We start from the raw sequence: 7,915 nt of genomic DNA on the forward strand, positions 1-7,915 counted from the left end.
AAAAAAATTGTGAACAATTTTTTCTTGTATTCTGAACATTTAGAGCTTAATCCTTACACAGAAACAGTGGAGCCAAGTCCCATTCCAAAGACTGCATCAATTAAAGTTCCAATTCCCTGAAAAATTCATAAATTTATAATTAAGTGATACCTGAATTAGAAAATAGAAGGGTCGAATATGGATGGATTTATTATTTATTTATTTTAAAATTTATTATTTTTCCAATTAAAATTATTAAAGAAAATTATTTGTTCAGAGTCCATCAATTACCGACATTTTATTTATTATCTTAAAGGAATTCAAATAAAAATAAAAATAAAAATTTTCAATTGACTACCTGAAACCCAATAGCATAACGTAGATCAGGTGAAATAGGCAGTGCACTCCTATATTTTTTGTTTCTTATCGAACTCCCATCTTGTTTAATAGGCTGAAAATAAAAAATTAAAAAAAAGAAAAGAAAAACACTTATCAGCAAATGAGAAGCAACACAGATAATTTATTGAATTTTCTTCATTGTTTGCAAAAAGTTAGAAGAGAGAGAAGAGCAGAGAGAGAGAAGCGAGCGTTTGGGGGCTTTGCTTCACCAAAATTAGGCGCAAAAAACGAACGATACTAATCTGAGAGATAAATTAAATGAGAGAGTATATATAATTTATTTAGGGCAATTATTCGGTGTAAAATGGAAAAATTGATTAAACATATTTAATTTAAAATTTTAGTTTAATTTTTTTAAATAAAATTTTAATTATTTTAATTTGATTTAATTTTAATTAATAAAAAATTAATAAAATTAAATTGATTAGTGAGTAATTGTGTGTTATTTTTAATAATATAAAAAATTAAATTATAATTAAAATTAAAATATTTTAATTAAATTTTAAAAAATTAAAAATAAAAATATAAAAATAAAATTTAAAAAAAAAACTCAATTAAATAAATTAAATCGAAATAAATTAAATCAATGTTATTTGATTCAAATTAATTTTTATTTAAAAATTAATTTAAATTTCATAAATACTAAAATTTAAATTTTAATTAAATTTTAAATTAAACTGTCCAAATTTAATTTTTCTATTCAATTTAAATAAATTAAAATTAATCCATGAACTTCTGATTTTACTCTTTTTATTTTTTTCTATAGTTGAATATTCAAATAAAAATTATTAAATATTTGTCATTTTTATAATTATTTTTTATTAATTATCTTTCTTTTTAAAAATTTAACATATCAACTCAAATATATTTAAAATATTATCTTGAGAAATAACGTTATTAAAAATGTACTTTTTTAAAATTAAACTTTCCTTAGAAATAAATTATTTTAAATCAAACGGAAACTTAATTATAAACAAATAAAAGCGTAATTGCAATGCACAAAAGCATTTAAGTAATCACACGTCACCTTGGTGGCACTTGGACGATTGAGTTTGGGGGGTTTTGCACGATATTCGCCTCCTAATCTTGATGACGTGCAAAATGTACCGATACTCTGCAATAAATCAATAACTCTCACTAATAAAAAAAATAATAATAAATCAATAAATATTCATCCAATAGAATTTATTATTTTAAATTTAATTGTAGAATCTATGATACTTTTAATTAAATGTGACTTAGATAGCTTACTGCTGAACAGGCTGAGTCGATCAACATCGCTTAGCTATGTGACCATAGCTTAGCTATGTGACAAGCGAGTCAGGGGACTTACCTCATCTCTGCACTTTGACGAAGATGGCTTAGTATCGAACAGGTATGTTTGGTACTTAAAATGCCGAATATGTTAAAAGTGTATACTATGAAAAATGATATTTTAAAAGTACATATTATATGAGCATTTTTCATAACAAAAAGCAGTCTGTTTAGTGGCAGTTCGATATTAATACTGTCGAACTATTCATTATTTGATATTTACGGTGTCAAATAAGCGTATTTAATAGTATGACTATCGAATAAAATTTTTTAATATGCAGAATTTAAAAATATTTTTACATTTTGCGTGAAATGCATGGTTTGAAAAAAAAACTCGGATATATCAAACCTCAATAGTGGCAACAAGACATGCAGCCATCATCAAAAAAGCATCTCTAGCTTCAAAAGTGGGAGTGCCCCATTGAAATGGACTTGGTATCTTTATCCTGCACATTATAATTTTAAAATACTATTATTTTCTATGGACAATAAGATTTGCAAGCACGAAAATGAATTAGTTGGAGCTGACCAAGGTGCAGCAGGAATAAGGGCAGAACGATCAGTACGACAAGTCGTTTGTGTTTGTTGAGAAGCATTATCAAATGCACCAGCCGCTGTCAAAATTTCTGCAAGGGTCCATGCAATTCCAATGGGGACTGTGATCATAACTGATGGAATGACCATAGGATTTTTGGGTTTCCAGTGATATGGAAGGAACTGCAGTAATAATATTATTATAAATTACTATATCAAAACTGACCCAATTTAATACTTTCATAATTTATTAATAATAATCAGAAAAATTTATATTAACTAATTAAAAATTATAAAATCATATTAATATGTGAATTTTATCCAAATGTAAAACAAATCACTGATTACTACCTGTGTTGAAAGGATTACAAGAAAAACTGCTGGGAGTCCAATTTCAATACATTTCACCATCTACAGAGAATCAATCAAATAATAGAAATATCGTATAATTGAAAAAAATATTATTTAATCACATAATGCAGGTAAATTCATTAATTAATTTTTTAATTTTAAAAAATTATTAAATTATTTTTAATATTTAAAAAAATTATTAAAATTTTTCTTAATTAGAGCTCTCAAATTTAAAAGAAAATATTTGACCACTTTAATAAAGATTTACAGAAACTTAATCCCATTTTAATTTTATATGGTAAAATCTATTTATTTATTTTTTGAGTTATTGGCAGCCAATCTAGATAAGTCATGAAAGATACAGATCAATTAACCCGTCTATAGCTCTAGTGTTCATTTTCATTGAGCTTAGGACTAATTTTTATCATGTGAGCTTAGGCCTAATAGTTCAGTAATTTTCAGAATGTGGATTTAGTATTACAAAAATTGAATAAAATCTCTTGCTAAAATAATAATAATAATAAGAAGAATAAATTACATTTTAATTTTTAAATTTTATTATAATTAACAGATTGGTTCATATATTTTTAAAATTAAATTCTTAAATCTTTATGTTATCATCTCTTTCAAATACTCAGTTCTTTTAGTTATTTCTCCATTAGTTCAAATGACTGTTGTCGGTTAAATCTACCAAAAGAAAATTTTCTTCCCATAATATCTTTACTATACTTTATAACATCTTTAAAGAAAATTTTGCATCTAAAACTATAACTCTTCCTTCTTCCTTCCTACTTAATGAATTATGCCCAGTTTGTCGAAATTTGCTGCTTACCCCATTCATGTCTTTGCTAGTGTATTATATTATTGCAGGAAAAAGGAATCTTCATCAAGATGAGATGAACTGATTAAGAAGATAATGAGAAAGGAAGAAAGAGAAATTATGTTTTTAAATGCAAAATTTTTTTTAAATATGTTATAGATAATAGTAAGGATATTGTGGAAAGAAACTTTTATTTTGATAGATTTAACCCGTCATAATCCTTTGAATTAATAGAGAAATGGATGGAAGGACTGAACATTCAGAAAGAATGATAATAGAGGAATTTAAGTATCCAATTTTAAAAATATAAAAATTAATCCGTTAATTATATTAAAATTCAAATATTAAAGTAGAATATACCCTAATAATAATAATTACTAATTGACATTATTGTTGAATAAGGTATTGGTGTTACCTGTGGAAATCCACGGTCGTACATTTCAAGTCCAGTGAGAGTCACAAGAGGAATAGAAGAGAGAAGGCTAAGCTTGCTGGCATCATAACATATCCAAATTAAAATTCTTAATAATAATAATAATAATAAAATTTCCCAATATTCACTAGAGTTTGTTTGACATAAATAAATTAAATTAAATGATATGCTACCTAAATTCATCTGAAATTCAGATATCTATTTAAATTTAAAAAGAATTTCCAAAATAAAATTTTTAAATTTGACGAATCTGTTAATGTTTTATAATTATTGTGCTTGAAATAAGCTCATTATTCTACCTTGGGAGGATTTGGCCGAGATCCGAGAAACCAATGATGATTTGAAAGACCGACCCAATAATACTTGCTCCTTGAATTCGTCTCATAGATTTTTTGAACATCTAATGTTGCATAAAACCACACCCACAAAATTATAATTGTGATCATAAATAATATAAATTAACTTTAGAGTTAAAAGTCAGTGCAAATTTAAAAAAATTAATTAAATTGAATTATTTTAAAATTTTAATTTAATTTTTATTTATTTCAATTTAATTTTTAATTTTAAAAATTTTAATCCTTTTGATTTGATTCGATTTTAATTAAAAAAATTAAAAAATAAACTAAATTAATAAGTGGTAATAATATATTTTTTTTAATAATATAAAAAAATTAAATTATAATTAAAATTAAAATATTTAATTAAATTTGAGAATATTAAAAATAAAATATAAAAAATAAAAATTATATTAAAAAACTCAATCGATTAAATTAAACTAAATATAATTAAATCAGACCGATTCTATTCAAATTAGTTTCTGTCTAAAATTATTTTAATTTTTATAAATATTAAAATTTTAATTTTTAATTTATTTAGTTGAATTTAATTTTAAATTGAACCGATCAAATATTTTATAAATAATTTATTTAAATCTAATAAATTATTTGTTACCTAAATTTAAACATATAATTAATTATCAAAATACCCCATAAAATATCTCTAGGATTGGCGACATAGGTAACTCACCTGACGAGGAGTAAGAGTAGCACCAAATTTATTGGTAGTTGATATAGCAATGGAGATGGCAGGGTAGATGAAAGCTTGTGAAATTTGCATCGACACAGGAAGTTGAGAACCAAACAAAATCTGCAGCAACGTGTTTATCGCTGCTGTAAACAGCGAACTTTGGATTGCCTCCGCTTTATCCACCTGATTTGCAATTGAAAAAATATTAATTATTTATCAGCAATTCAAGTTTCAATCAGCTTTTTCATGAAAACCTGTGTGATAATAGGTCTAGATAATTTTTTTATTTTTTTTTTATTTTCTGATAATACAGCTTACATGGCCACCACCCATCACTGTGGCTAGCATGGAGGGAATGATCGTAGAAGTCCACACGATCACTATACTAAATTGTAATCCCAAGAGATAAAGATATGGATTACCTGCATTCAAATGAATCCAGAGAAATTATTTAGTGCTTAGAAAGTACTGAATATAATATTTTAATTTTTAATTAATTTGATACATAAATTAATTTTTAATTGATTAAATATATAAATTAATTTATGCACCAAATACAAAATTTTCTTGATAATATTGTTATAAGATGAGATCAAAAACCACTTATCAATTAAATTAATTCCTATTGATGAAAGAAAATCAAGAAGATTAAATAGTCTAATTTTTCAAAATAGAGATCCAATTGTTATTAAATATAAAATTTAGGGACTAAATTATAAATTTCAGTTATCATTATTGTTAAGTATGAATATGGATGGGATCATGAAAGAAAACTTACTCCAATTTGGATTCTCTCCTATGGGAATTTCGACTTCAGTTAGACGGGGCTTCACCTGAGCCTGTCTTCTCCGATATTTTTCTGCAAGAGCTTCATCTATTTGGCTTTTTGTTCTGGATGGTCGTCGCGGTCGTCGCGTTTCATGGCGTCGGGGTGGTGTTGGTGGTGGTGGTGGTGATGGTGGTAGCGATGGAGGTGGAGATGGACGTGGTGGTGGTGGTGGTGGTGGTGGTGATGGTGGTAGCGATGGAGGTGGAGGTGGAGGTGGGGGTGACTGAGGCGGCGGCGATTCATATGGGTAAGCAGAAGATGAAGTAGCAGGGAAGCCGTAGTTGGAAGTAAACCAATGAGGGCAATGGGGCGGAGAAGAGAAAGACAAGTAGTAGAGAGGCGGTGGTCTTTGCTGGCAAGAGGGGCACTCTAGTATGCATGTATCGATGCCAGCCATTTTTGCCTTCTCTCTGCATCGTATGGACAATATTTTCAAATATTTATAGAAATATTAAATTTTGAAAAAGACAAAGAAATTACTATGGAAAATATGTAAACAATATGCACGTCTCAGTCAGTGTTAGTTGAATTTATTAAAAAAACAATTATAATAATTTTCTATATTATTATTTTACATTAATTAAATATAAATTTATTATGTTAATTCATGAAACATCTAGTTCAATAAATTATTTTTACCAAGTATTTATATTTCTATATATATAAAAATGGAACTGGAATATTAGAATTTTTCAAAACCTATAAATTATTTACAACAGTAATTTTTCAAAAGTAATTAACATTTCTAAACCCCTGTCCAAATTAAAGGCTTATGACAAACATAAGTATCTTGATTTTAGTAGATTCATATTTTATATAATTGATCATTTAGACTAAATATAATGTAATATATAAGTAAAATTTACCTACAATAAAAAAATTAATTTAGTCTGGCAAGTATATTTCAGTAAATAAGAGAGATTTCAGATTTTATTTTTTGATTCTCGATTTCTATTTAAAAAAAATTAAAACAAAAAAATTAAATGTATAGAGTAAATAAGTAATTAAATGCAAGTAAATTAATTAAATGAAATGAAATAAATAAAATTATATTAAAATCAATAAATTAATCGAGTATTGAAACGACTGGTGTGATATTTTTTTTAAAATGAGATTAAAATTTTAATTTTCATTAATGAATTAAATATTATCGACTTTTTAAATTTTTACGATTAATGTGTTCAATTAATATTATTTTTAATTTAAAAAAAATTCTATTAATCCTTATAAACCCTAATTTATCTCTAAATCTACATATTTAAGTTTAAATCCAAAATTACTGACACTGCATTGTATGCAAATGGAGTATCTATCATCTCAAACTCGGCATATAATTCTCGCTTATACTTTTTGTCACTCGGTGCCAGAAAATGTTGATGGTATCCAGCACTGTTATAGTTTTATCTCCTAATCCTGCTAAAGAATAAAAAACTCTGATAAGACTGTTTTTATCCAAGTCCAATTTGATAAAAACATTTAAGATAAGAAAGCTAACAGAACTATTTGTATCCACTAATACCCGCCTTATAAAGGATCGTAACGACCAATGAGTTATTCTGAAAGAATTTAATCGCTTTATCAGCAGAATCGAATCTTACCTTCTACTTGGTTTATGATTCTTGATCGACAGATAGAATATCTTCGACTACATGCTTATTTTTTCCTTTGCCTTTTATCAAGTCCTCTCTTAATGATATATACAATTCCGACCATTTAAAAAGTGGAAGGAGAAAGAAATATTTTTTTATGAGAAAAAGAGTAGAAGACCAGTCATAATCCAAATGAATGGAAGATTTAAAGAATTTTTTGACAACGGAACCACATAATGTTATTGAACTTAAATTGATGATATGGCCGGAACAGAGTTAGATTGTGATTGGCTCATTTTGCAATAAAAAGAATATGAGGTGGTGGGTAACCACGACAGTCACTCCGACGCTCAAATCAGTAAATTGAAGAGAATGACGAGTATAATATTTAGAACTCAAGAGTAGTATGAGAAAACAATGTATTTTTATCTCTATAATTTTTTTTCCTTTTATATTGTAAGAGGGTAAAGATAAACATGGTATTTTTCGATAAATCGGAGGTGATGTGACCGACTACTTTATAAGGAATATCGCCAACTAATGGATAAAAAATCTCATGATTACAGATATAATAAGAATATACTAGACTATCTCCACTTAATGATAATTTTATATCGAGATTTACCTTATCGAAAAAAGGA

Source organism: Manihot esculenta, chromosome 7, assembly GCF_001659605.2.
Source record: "Manihot esculenta cultivar AM560-2 chromosome 7, M.esculenta_v8, whole genome shotgun sequence".
Taxonomy (NCBI): domain Eukaryota; kingdom Viridiplantae; phylum Streptophyta; class Magnoliopsida; order Malpighiales; family Euphorbiaceae; genus Manihot; species Manihot esculenta.